Raw genomic sequence first — 13,950 nt, 5'->3', positions numbered from 1 at the left:
CAATTTTTAACTGCATCCTATGTTTCTAAACTTAGCAGTTCTTGAAGTTCAAGTTAGTGGCTTGACAAGAACTGATTCACATTTTTACAATGTGAATATCTTCATTCCTCTAAAACTCAATGTATCTGAATTTAATAAACCTGTTTTAAAAATTGGGCTCGGTGTTCCTTTTCTCAGCCAGTGTGCTGCTTATGGGGACAGTCTTGGCTCAAATCTCCTTTCTTCCTACAAGACAGTGAATGGGCTTCAGGGCCCTCAACTTCCTCTTCTGCGTGAGCTGTGGGGTCACCGGGGGGGCTGGAGTTCTAGGAGCAAATCCACAGACTGAAGAGTCAGATCCAGGCACTGGGAAAGCACAGGATGCATGTAAGATGTTGCATGTAAGATGTTGCTGTGGCCCAGCATTGCACTAAATAAATACTTCGATATGCAACATCTCACTATTTGACCTTTAGCAGAAACCATATGATCAGAAAACCAGTGCTTGGGTATGATTATAAATATTTGAAATTCTTAATGAAATTCCAAGAGATCCCATGTTTCTTGGGTAGCACCTCAGAATACAGAAGCACAAAACCAACTGTAATCATACAGAGCTGGACCCTGGCCCTGGCCCCACTCAGGGAGGGGTGAAGAGGGGGCAAGAGTGTGTGCTGGGTCTGAAGCAAGGTCAAGAGGTTGAGTTTCACAGCCAAACATGGCATCCAAGGGAAGTGACAATCTCAACATGAACCCCTGACAGCTGGCAAAAAGGGTTCTGAGATCCAGTTGTTGCCAAAGGTGGCGGGTTGGGGGGGTTCCCATTAGGGGCATCCAGAAGTCATGGGGTCCCAAGTATTCCAGATGGGTTAAGAGATGAAGAGGAGCCTCGCTGGTGGCACAGGGGTTAAGTCTCAGCGCTATCACCACTACGGCTTGAATTCAATCCCCGGCCAAGCAGCTAACCGATATAGGGCGCAGCAGACCTCTCCTGTCTCACTCACTGCTTCTCTCAGCAGTGGATGTCAGTAGATCCACCTGTTCTGCTCCCCACTCTGTCCTGGTGAATCCTCTCACCTCCACACCTCTGGTCCACACCCGAGTTCTTGTATGCATAAATGAATACAAATAAATCTTTAAAAATAAAAAGAGGTGAAGAGGATGCAGAAGGTTGAACTGTGTCCCCCAGAAAGATGTTTAGGTCCTAATCCCTGGAACGTACACTCAGGTTCTCTGCAGAAGTCATTACGTTAAGGGAGTCAGGATGAGATCATCTGGATATAGGGTGGAGCCTAAATCCAAAGGCTGAGGTCCTCATAAGAGAAAGGGGACATGAGGTCCTGAGACCTGGGGGAGGCCAGTGCAGACAGGCAGATAATGGAGCAATGTAGCGACTAGCCCAGCAAGCCAAAGCTACCTGCAGAAGGCATGGCCCTACCAACACCATGACTAACACATTGGCCTCCAGAACCAAGACAATACATTTCTGTTCTTTTAAGCCACCATGTTCTCTGGTAATTTGTTGCCAGGGCGCTAGAAAAGTAACACCATTGGGAACTGGCAAGGGCCCATTCTGAGAAAGGAACTGGAGGCCTAGGAAGGTTATCAATATCATAGAGGGCTTGGGGGCAGGGGAGCATGGAGGGAGTGACTTTGCACATAAGATAGAAGCCCACTTCTGATAATGCAACACAATGACAGATACTAGGTAAAAAATGCAGGCACCAGAATTGATAAAAAGTCTAAATTTGAAGCATAAATTGGCAAAGATAGTTCTGAAAAATCACACTCAGGTTTTTCCACCCCTGGGCAGGAAAAGTCCTTAAGAGGCCAAGACCCCAAAACAGGCCAACACGTAGCCACCATAGCTCTTCCCCAGGATCAGAACCAAATGAGAAGCAAGACAAAGGATGGGAAGAGATGGAGAACCAAAGGCAGACTCTTCCTGATGAAATTGGGGTTGGGAGGTCCTTAGGCCCAGGACACAAAGAGCTGGGGGTCATTCCCTGAGCTCTACCTTCTCTTCCCCCAGGCCAGGCCCTGGGTACTTGACTCTGTCCAGTCTTGTGTGAACTCTTAAGTGGGAAGAAAATCACTGACTCTAATGTTTACAAATTTGCCTTCGATTAGCTCTGTGTAGTGGCCCAAGGAGGGCATGAAGGCCAAACTTTGTACTCCCCCAGTGGGTTGGGGGAGTAAGAGGGCGGAGGTGTATCACAGTAATGGAAATCCCTCTGAATGTAAACACAAGGGAGGAGGAAGGGAAGTTCCTCCCTAAAAGGGGGTGGTTTCCTCAGACTACACCCCTCTTCCTTCACTGCAGGCCTTCCTGTTTGGGTGGGATTGGTCTTACTCCCAGCTCCAGGATGAAGCTTTGTGAACCGGTGTCCCTCGCAAAAGGTATGGTTTTCGGGATAGACAATAGCCCTAATCTGGTCTCCTGAGAGTGAGGTTCAGGACTTTTGACAGCTGAAGGAAAGTACACCTGGATGTGAGTAAGGAAGGATGGCCAGTTTGGAGTTTGCTGGTGGCCCACAGACTGGGGCAGAGACAAGAGAAACTCTGCCAGTGGGTTATGTCAGGAACTCTGGATCAAATCATGCAGGAGGCCTGCCTGCCTGATCAAATGAGGGGTTTATTTTTTTATTTTATTTTTTTTTTGAAATTATTTATTTATTTTTTTTAATAGAGGCATGTTTTTATTTATTTATTTGTTTGTTTGTTTGTTTTGTTTATACATGCACTGGGTACAGTCAGAAGTACTGGAGGGTGAGAGAATTCACCAGAGCCAGAGTGGGGAGCAGAGCAGGCAGAAGGACCTAAGTACACTGCTGAGGGGAGCAGCAGGCGGCAGGAGAGGTCTGCGCGCCATGTGGGACCCTCCTCTGGTGGCTGGGGAGCAGCCGGGGATTGAACCAGCGCAGCAGAGGCCGCGGGCAGTTTCGCAACCCAGCGCCACCGGGGAGGCCCAAATGAGGGGTTTAACTCTAGGGTTCCTTCCAGTTAAAAAAAAAAAAATATATATATATATATACACATATATATATGTATATGTATACACATATATATATATGTATGTGTATACACACACACACACACATACACACACACATACATCTAAAGGGAATGAAATACACAGTTTCATATTCTGGGGAAAAAAATCCAGCACTCTCTCTCCCAAGGAAGCGACAATGATATGCCACTCAGACCTTGGGCAGCTGAAGAACCCCCCCTGGGGGTCAGGAGCCAAGGATGGGGGAGAAATCCAAGCAGCCTCGTACAGAAAACGTCTTCTTGGACCACTGGGTTCCTTTTCACTAAACCAGATGGATAACTTAAGAAGGGCCATTAAATACAGATTTTCTAGCACTATTTAGACTGTCCTTAGCCTTGGATTCATCAGTTCGACTGCTCAGAATGTCTCCTACAGAAACACACAATTTGTCCGTGACATTAGACAAGTGGAGACAATCCCATTTCTCCCAAGAGGAAATGGTTATATAAATTCTGGTCCATCCATATGGTGCAGGCTAAGAATCAGGCTGTGCTGATGGGAAAGTATATATATACACATAGACATGTTTGAATGGAAAAATCAAGAAAGAAAAATGTATAGTACCATCCTGTTTGTGTTAAACATAAACTCTGCACGTATACTTGTGCTGTGAAAAGATGAAGGGCTTCTACTTTTTATTTTTCATATTTATGAATGGCTAAAAAAATGTACAGCAGGCATCTGTTGCTTTCTGTAATTTAAAACCTTTCTTTTTAAAGTGTGTATGTGTATTTTTCCATGAGAAGATATTATCAACATTGTGAATCATGGTTATTCTTACATAAATAACTCAAACTGGTCACTATTTTATTGACTTATTCTTGAGGTGCATTTAAATGGCTGTACACTGACACATAGGCATACGTTATACATGCCTGCGTGATCATTATTTTTCAACAATTCTTATTATGTGCCAGGTATATGCCCAGCAGTGTGTAGGGGATGTGCCAGTGAGTGAATGTCCTACAGACATACCAGGTTGCACTAGTATAGGCCCCAAATGATCACAAGAATATGGGTATCTACAATTAGTTGAAAGGAAAAAATTTCAGTAGGAAATTTTTTGTAGGAAAAATTTTTTGTAGGAAAAAATTTCAGTCACCAAAAACAATTTGGCTATTCAGGGATGAAGTCAATTTCATGTTAAAAATGTATAATCATTGTCAATTTCACCCATGAGCTTTACGCTTGAGAGCACTGGATTTACTAATAAGCCAACTAATAAAACCAGCACTCTTGCGTGGGGTCTATTTTGGACGCAGCATCCTTACACCCATGTCGCATGTCGGAATTTGAATCTGCATTCCGAGATCCAAACTTTGCCTGCTATTCCTCACGCTATCTATAAGTCACTGAAATCTTACCCATCTATCCTCTCCCACTAGGAAATCGGAGGCACATGTAGTCCTCCCACATCTGGTCCTGATCTGGCATCATCATGTTCATGAATCCAGATAGATGCCTTTTCCTTCCACCCTAGGCAGCTGAGCACTTTCAGAACTTAGGACTCTTTTCTATTCCCTCACATCCACCCAAACGTATTGACTAAACGTATCCCTCCGACTCCTCAACAAAGAGCAGGCATTTAAACTAAAAATAGAACATAGGTCCTCTGTGCTTTGCAGACATAATCAATATGACTATTCATGAGGCAATCACTTTACGCTTAGCAATTGAAACCTAATACTGCGGTTGAATTAGGCTTGAGACCTTAGAGATTCCAGGATATCTGTTTACCTTGCTCACATCCAAGCAGCTGTTTACTCCCTAAGCCCCTTCTGTTTCTAGGGAGCAATTTCAGCTTACATGACAGTTTTGGGAATTACTATGGAAAGCACCTATTCTTGTTTGGGGAAGCCCATGACCTGACCCCTCCTCCTTTTTAAAAGAAATCTCCTATGACTCTTTCCTGGAACTTCAGACTCAAACAACAATTAAAGGCAGGAGGAGAGATGCTGGGAGAAAAGCCAACTTAATTGTACTGTCCTGAGTAATTGTTTCTGACTTCCAGCATGCCCATTGTGTGTTTTGGGGGAAGGAAAAAAAATCAATATCTGACTCCAACAATTTTCATGCAAGTGAAAATTATAATCTGGTGGGTGCCTATTTAAAGCAACAGACTCCAAGGCAACAGGAGAGACTTAATTTTGGAGACGTATGTCATTCACAGGGAGTAGGAAGAGCGGTGTCGGGCAGTGGGGGTGCAGGGGCATGAAGGGGCGGTCTTAATTGATCATGCTTCCTGTGCTTCAAGGTTGGAGGAGGAGAAAATAATTTCTATTCCCTGGACTTAGCTGTCTATAAATGTAGTTAAGTGTGCTTAGCTCTTTCTCGTGTGACAAGATTGTTGACTATCTACACTTAAGAACGCCAAGCTCCTTGTCTAAGTTTGGACTGCTGTGACAAGACCGGGTGACTTGAACAACAGAAACCTATTCCTCACAGTTCTGAAGGCTGGGAAGTCAAAGATGAAGGGGGTGTCTGCTGAGGGGACAGTCATCTCCTGGTTCTATCCCCACAGGAGAGGGGAGGGGGTAGTAGAAAGAGTTCAGAGTATCTTATTAGGGGCTAGATGTATACACACTCTATGTATAATTATCTATTATACATAATTTAGAGCTAGGAATGTTAAAACATTGCAGGCACACCTTTACAGCACTGTTGGGTAAAATAGTATGTTCTGGAGACTCCTTCCTCTAAGGCAAAATGTGACCAGAGTATAATAAAGCACTAAGCCAATAACAGATTTAAAAATGTTTAACCTAAAAAAAATACTGAAAAATGGAAAGCTTGCTAAACTAACATCCAAATTTAGATCCTAAGACGTCTGCCCTGACTAGTAATGTATTTTACACGTTATCACAGGCTGCAGGCAGGCGGCAATGACACAAAGGCAGCAATTAATGTGACAACCACTGCTTGTTGAGGCCAAATTAGGGGGAATTATTTACTCTCACTGCTGTAGTTGGAAGTGGATAGGAGGTACCCAGAAGCTACCATGAAGGAGGGTCTGGATAAATACACACTGCTTTTTATATTTGTCTTGAAATGTATGGTTACACAAAATCCTTTAAGAGGGGAAGGAAAAAACCTAAATCAAGTGAAATATAGAAAACAACTTACAGTCTCACATCCTGTGGGTTCTTTTCTGCACAGCAGTAGGGTCTCCAAACATTGGATAAGTACTGAGCTCTTTTCCTAAACTTTTTGTTATGGAAATTTCCAAACATACACAAAGCAGAAAGGACAGAAGCGTGAGTCCTGTGGCTCTATAACCTGGATTTTACATTCATCAACATATAGCTGCTCATTTCTTTTTTTTTTTTAAGATTTATTTATTTTTGTATACAAGAACTGGGGTACAGGCTAGAGGTGTGGGGGGTGAGAGGATTCACCAGAGACAGAGTGGGGAGCAGAACAGGCAGACTGACAGAAGTACACTGCTGAGGGGAGCAGTGGGTGAGACAAGAGAGGTCTGCTGCACCATGTGGGTCAGCTCCCTGGTGGGGGATCGAACTGGTGCTGTAGTAGCTGAGGATAGCTTCATAGTGCTGCCACTTAACCCCTTGTGCCACCAGGGAGGCCCTCTTGTTTCATTTATAACCCTGCTGCCTGCTGCCCCGACCCCACCAACCCTAAATCAACAGTCAGACATATCATATCATTGGTAAGTCTAAGAGATTAATAATCTTTTAAACAAGCACAATATTATAGTCAGCTCAGGAATATCAAGACTCTAATAGTAACTTTAGATCATATTTATTAGCAAGACCAAATTGGTTGATAGATGATTACAGGAATGTGAATTTTTGAGTTGAATTATTTCTAATAGTTTGACTGTGTTGGAATGATGGAAAATATGAATGTATCTTCCAACTCATTTGCCCATATTTGATAGGTTGGTTGGTGGATTAATTTTATCCAAGGACTAGAAATGGAGCAAGTTGAATATTTGCAGATCAAGAAACAGACTCAAATTGAAACCTTACCTCTCTGCTTTTATTTTTATTTTTAAGTCCTTTTAACTTTTTTATCGATATATTTGTGGAATTCTCTTTTCTTTTTTAAATATTTATTTATTTATATAAGAACTGGGGTACAGGCCAGATGCATGGGAGGGTGAGAGGATTCACCAGAGGCAGAGCGGGGAACAGAACAGCAGACGGACGAAATACACTGCTGAGGGGAGCAGCAGGTGAGACAGGAGATGTCCGCTGCGCCATGTGGGATTCTCGCTGGCCGGCCGGGATCAAACCCGCACTGCAGAGGCTGCGGACAGCTTCACAAAGCAGTGCTCAACTGTCTGAGCCCACCTCTCTGCTTTTAAAAGTAACTTGTTTGACAGGCCTCCCTGGTGGCGCAAGGGGTTAAGTCTCAGCATTATGAAGCTATCACTAGGCACTGCAGCACCAGTTCAGTCCTGGCTTGGCCAGGGAGTTGACCCACATGGTGCAGCAGACCTCTCATCTCACCCACTGCTGCCCTCAGCAGTGTATTTCAGTAGATCTGCCTGTTCTGCTCCCCAATCTGTCTCTGATGAATCCTTTCACATTCTCACACCTCTGGCCTACACCCCAGCTCTTGTATGAATTAATAAATAGATCTCAAAAAAAAAAAAAAAAAGAAAGAAAGAAAGGAGCTTCCCTGGTGGCAAAAGGGGTTAAGCACCGCACTATGAAGCAATCCGCAGCCTCTGCAGCACGAGTTCAATCCCCGGCCAGCCAGGGAGAAACCCACATGGTGAGGCAGACCTCTCCTGTCTCACCCTCTGCTCCCCTCAGCAGTATATTTCAGTCAGTCTGCCCGTTCTGTTCCCTGCTCTGTCCCTCGTGAATCTTCTCACCTCCCCGCATCTCTGGCCTGTACCCCAGCTCTTGTATGCATAAATAAATAAATCTTAAAAAAAAAAAAAAGAAAGTAACTTGTCTGAGTCCAGAATGGAAGGGGAAACTTGACATTTTCATTGGAAATTCTCCTTAAGTGGCAGGAACGCCACCCCACCTCTCCCAAGCTCTTCTTCCTGCTCCCAGCCCCAGAGCAAACCTGGCTATGCTGGGAACCATCCCAGCCCCTGGTACCAAGTGGACGAAGCTGGGAGCCCCTGCCCCTCACCTTGGGTGCTGACTCACAGGTTACCTTCTGCACCTACTTGTGAGTCCTGAGGCCTCCACAGGGTACCAGATAGGCTGTTACATAGTTCTCTTCATTATTTCCTCTTGGGGGAGAGAGTTAGGTGAAAAGAGTGTGGACTTTAGAGACCGACCTCAGTCAGGCAGAGCCACGTCCTGCCTTCCAGGTCTTCATCAGGTCTTCATCTGTGAATAGGGGTGACGGTAACACAGGACTCTGTGGACTGCAGGATTACAGGAGCTCTTCCTTCACCGTGCAAGCATCTGGATGCCTGACACTGAGCTCGGGTTCCTCTCCACCCCTCCTCACACATCTCTCACCACTTGGCTCATGACACTACTACCGACTTCACTTCCAGCCCAAACCAGAGTCCTTTTTGACTGTTTTCTTTCTCCAGCTGCTGCCACCTAGCCCCTGGCAACAGGGTCCAACTCAAAGATTCCTGAAAAAGAACCACATCACGCTGCCCCCATCACCCCATCCCAGTCTAGCACCCCTCAGCAGGTTGGTCTCGGGTCCCATTAGGATTTTAGAAACTGGTGGACATTGCACACCTCTGTCTATGTCCTGTTACTATTCATCATTACGACTAGAAAGCAGAGCAGAAACACACATAAACCATTCATTAAAAATAGTTAAGTCCACAGCATGATAATATAAATAATATACATATTTTAAAAATAGCTGTATTTCCCCCAAAAAAATAAATTTAGTGAGAAGAGTAGTATTGTTTGGTGCTTGTTGCCCATCTCTTTAATGTCTAGCTCAAAAAACAAACAAAAAAAAAGGTTGGGTTTCACATCTACTTCTGCACTCAATCTGCCACGTCACGCAGCCCCTGGAAAACTCCATCATATACTCCCAAAAGAACGAGTGTGAGAAAGGCAAATGCTGCAGAGTTATTATGAAAATAGTTTTCACCCTGCAGCTCTCAGAGTGTCTCAGGAGTTCCCAGAAGTCCCCAGACAATATTCTCCAACATTTAACAACTTCCAGGTTGATCCCATGCCATGGGCTCACCCTGTTAGGTCACCAGCACTGCGTGGGTCTGTGCTCAGAGCAGCCCCCTACGGACCAGCCCCAGAGTCTTCATGGCTCTCCGTACAGCTCTGCCCCTCCTGACCCAGCGCCTCAGAACCATCCGTCTCCTTCCCTTTTCTATGAATTCAAAGGTCATGGTTATGGTGTGTCAGCTCTCATGGCTTTTAGGGCCCAGTCATCCCCTGGGGTTGTACAAAGCACTTCAGTTACCGGTCAGGCGGTGGGCACCTGGTCATTTCAGCCTCTCGGGGATCGCCCAGCTGTGGCTGTGACGTTAGTGTTCCAGGTTTGTGTGGATAGATGCTTTCAGTTCTGCTGGTAGATGTGTAGAAAGAGAACTGCTAGGTCTTATGACAACTCTGGGCTTGACTTCTTGAGGAACTGCCAGGCTGGCGAGCCCACACGAGCACCAGGTCTGGGCTGGCCCCACACCTTGCTGCCTGGACCGCTGCCACTGCCGCCAGAGGAACTGCCATGGTTCTGGCCCGTGCCACAGTGCCGTCCAGCTCGGAGCTCACCCTGGACTCTTCACTGCGATGGGGAGGCTCCGCCAGCAGCGTCCCGTCACAGGGAACCAGAACCAACTTGAGGGGGCCCGAACTCCTCGTCCCTTCCCTCTTCCTGGGCTGCAACCCCTGGCCACTCTGCCCCTCACTAGGATCCAGGCTGGCCTCCTGCTCTTCCACACGTCACACCTGGCCCCTGCAGGGCCTTGTGGCACGTTCCCTGCCTGGACTCGCTTCCTTCTCGTTTCTCAGTGTCAGTCTCCTTCTAATCCTTCAGATCTCTGCTTGAAAGCCTTTGGCCTCCCTTGTAATAACTGCATCCTTTTATCTGGTTATATTTTACTCAGAGGGCTTGCGGTATTTACTTGGTGGTTGAGTTTTTAATTTTCAGCACTGTGTCTGGTCCCAGATGCAATGGACATTTTGGAATGAGTGTCTCAGAAAAAGGTCAAGGCACGTAGTGTGTCAGCTGCCACTGCTGCCCCACGAACTGTTTAGGACAATTGTTCACTGAGACGGGCTCGGCTGGGTGAGTTTTCTGTTGGTCTTGCCAGTGGACAGTTGTGTAGCTACCACCTGCCAGGAGGTTGATGGGGGGAGGCAAGCCTGGGCTTCACTGGGTGCCCCCTGGCCCCTGCACATGGTCTCTGGTGAGTCTCTGCAGCAGGGTAGATGAAGTCCACACATCCACTCCAGGCTCCCAAGAGTAAAAAGTGAAGCTACTGTCCTCCCAAGCTGTCAGCCTGGAGTGAGCAGTGCGACACATCTGCCTGCTCTCCTGGTTACTAGTCAACAAGAAGGCTGGGCCCGGGGCTACCCAGGAGCACGGACACTGGGAGTGTCCCACGGGGAGGGGAGAGGAGGGCAGCCCGTGAAATGCATGAGCTCAGGATGTCTTAGCTACTGAGATTTGCCCTGGTAGCTGAGAGGGAGGGAACCCGCCACGGGTGACTGTATGGCCGCCAACAGCATCTCTCCCAGTGGGCAGCTTGTGAATTATTTTGAGTACAGGAGTCTCCTGCAAGTTGATCAAAAAACAACTCAGAAATATTTCATTATAGGCTTCTTGAAGCTATATTTGTTGAAGTGGACTTCAGCAGGGTCCTTCCTGGGATGGCACAGAGTGGTGGCTAAGTGCAGGCCGCCGCTGAGCCTGAATGCCTGGGTTAGAGTCCTGGACGGGCTGCTGGCGAGCTGGGGCGGTTGCACCAGTGTCTCAACCTCTCTGTGCCTCAGCTGCCTCATCTCCTCACTTCGAGACCTTGTGGACACTAATGGATGTAACAGGGAACTAAATCAGATAATCTCTCCAATGCCACAAAGTGCCTGGGAGGTAGGCATTTGTTAAATAAAACACCAATTTCAGGGGGGAAGTACTGAAATGCTCATTTTAAGAACATCAATAATTGTATCTGTCAACAAGTAAACAGGCTTGAGGCAACTGGACTAAAACGAAATAATTTACCAGGACATAGCCTAAACCCTTTCCTCCCCTAGGTCTTTCCCAGTCTTTGAGTCTACAAATTAGTGGTAATGACAACTAATCAAATTGTTCTTTTTTTAAAAGTGCTTTTGCAATTATTTAATCAGAGATTCTTGTGACTTTGACCCTCACTGCACTTTAGTTTGCCTTCCTGGACTCTGAGGAAGGGCACAGCAATGACTGGCCAGGGGAGGTGACTTCAGAAGCAGAGCCTGTCCAAAGGTCGGGTCTGATGGTGAAGGGTCGGAGGTCACCCCAGCCCTGGGGAGGGGGCAGGCAGAGTCCCAGAAGGGCTGGTCCCTGGCCTCTGGTCACTAATGGGATGTCCCCTGCAGTCTGATTAGCAGCGACCATGTAGCCTCTGCAATTGCTTTACTTACAAAGCTCGGGCCCTCGGGCCCAACAGCAGGCTGTGAAGGTGGCTTGAGTTCATCTAGTTATCCCCCGAGGATTCTAGGGTAAACTCCCAGGACGATTTGGGATAAGATGGATTCATGATGACAAAGACTAAAGTATCACCTGGTGTGTGTGTGTCAACGCTGCTTTCCAGCAGGACCAGCCTCAGGCACACAGCAAGACGGAATAATTACTGCTGCTGTGACTCCTGCATTCCAGAGACGAGGGGGTCAAAGTAGAAGGTTGACGGGGAGTGAGATCATCCATGATCCTCTCGTCTGCAACAGTCTGCCTGACGCAGTGAGTCACAGCAAGGACACCTCAGCCCTCCCTGGGTCCTTCAGTTCATGTGGCTGCCAAGGACGGGGCACTCATGACTAAAGCTCTGTTTCTCTTCTTCTAGTTTTCCTTTTTTTTTTTTTTTTTTTGGTAAAGCTACAACACCAAAGAGAAAATGGAAAGCTGCATACTCTTACCACCTCTGTGAGATTATCTTCACTTCTCCATATTTCCTTCCAGACTTTGTCAAGGTGCAGGTGGGATGTTATTTTCCTCTTAGTATAAATACTTTTTTTAAAAAGATTTATTTATTTATCTATACAAGAACCGGAGTACAGGCCAGACGTGCAGGAGGGTGAGAGGATTCACCAGAGACAGAGCGGGGAACAGAACAAGCAGACTGACGAAATACACTGCTGAGGAGAGCAGCGGGTGAGACAGGAGAGATCTGCTGTGCCATGTGGGATTCTCGCCAGCCGGCTGGGATCGAACCCACACTGCAGAGGCTGTGGACAGCTTCACAGTGTGGCACTCAACCGCCTGTGCCATCAGGGAGGCCCATAAATGCTTTTTAATTTTACCTTTTCCAGCAACATTTGTTCATAATCTCCCTAGTCATTTTGACTTCATGTTCCTGTTAGCTGTGTGTGAGCATTCACTGGGTCATTTATCTGTCATTTGACACATAATACACGGTTTCCACTTTTTTTTTTGGCTTTGGAAATGATGATGAACATCTGTTTTTACACTTTCTGTGGCACATTATTTTCACAGATAAATTCCTAAGAAGATGATTATGGGCTGGAGCAGATCAGGTGACCTTTGGAGGCACAACAGCCCCTGCCAGTGCCAAGCCCCTGCTCCCCTGCAACATCAGCTGGACCCCGCTCCAAGTGACTGCTTTGATGAGAGACTCAGGCAATGGAGAGGCTATGCTGCTTAGATCATCTCTCTCTTGCTTCTCGAAAGTGCACTTGTTGTGAGACTGCTGTGAGAAGCCTAGGCCCCATAAAGCACCCCTGGGGGCTGGAGGTCCCAGCCGGATGCCAAGAAAAGCCCAGGAGCACAGAGACATCAGGCATACAAGGGAAGACTCCACCTTGGAGGTGAGTATCTGGGCTCCTGCCCCATGAAGCCAGGCCTGCAAAGGCCCCCCGAGGGGCCCTCTCCTAACCCACAAAGCTGCAGGCAAGATGCATGGTTGTGCTAAGCCACTCAGCTTGTGATACTTGGTTCCTAGCAATAGGTATTCAAAACACCAGGGCCGGGCCTCCCCTGGTGGCGCAGTGATTGAGAGCTGGGCTGCGAAGCTGCCTGCAGTCTCTGCAGCGCTGGTTCGATCCCCGGCCACCAGCGAGGGTCCCACATGGCGTACAGACCTCTCCTGCCATGCCCGCTGCTCCCCTCAGCAGTGTATTTTGTCAGTCTGCCTGTTCTGTTCCCCGCTCTGGCTCTGGTGAATTCGCTCACCCTCCTGTGCTTCTGACTGTACCCATTGCTTGTATAAATAAATAAAAATAAATCTAAAAAAAAAAAAACCACCAGGGCCTCCGTGGTGGCGCAAGGGGTTAAGCACTGCACTATGAAGCTATCTGCAACATCTGCAGCACGAAATATACTGCTGAGGGGAGCAGCGGGCACCAGGAGAGGTCTGCACACCACATGGGACCCTCGCCGGCAGCTGGGGATCGAACAGGTGCTGCAGAGGCTGCGGACAGCTTCGCAACCCAGCGTTCATCCGCTGCGCCACCAGGGGAGGCCCAGTACCCCAGTTCTTGTATGCATAAATAAATCTTAAAAAACAAAACAAAACAAAAATCCAGAGACCAAAAAGTAAACATTTCCCCACAAACGCTGGTGGAAGCATTTCTGGCAGGATTGAACCAGTTTATAAATCAGTGGCACCTCAAGGAGCTTCAGTAGGGCTTTGTCCTCCCAACGTTTCTGAATCTCCTGAGTCTCAGAAAGAGCAGTGGAGGAGGCGCCGGCTGCTGGAGTCCCCACTAGCCTCGTGCCCTCACCATCTCTGCTCAGCTTCCTTCTTGTCCCCCACTTTAAGCGCTGCTCATCTTTGAGCAAAA

Source organism: Talpa occidentalis, unplaced genomic scaffold (genome assembly GCF_014898055.3).
Source record: "Talpa occidentalis isolate TD23 unplaced genomic scaffold, MPIMG_talOcc4v2.1 talOcc4.16, whole genome shotgun sequence".
Taxonomy (NCBI): domain Eukaryota; kingdom Metazoa; phylum Chordata; class Mammalia; order Eulipotyphla; family Talpidae; genus Talpa; species Talpa occidentalis.
This window is presented reverse-complemented; position numbering follows the sequence as displayed.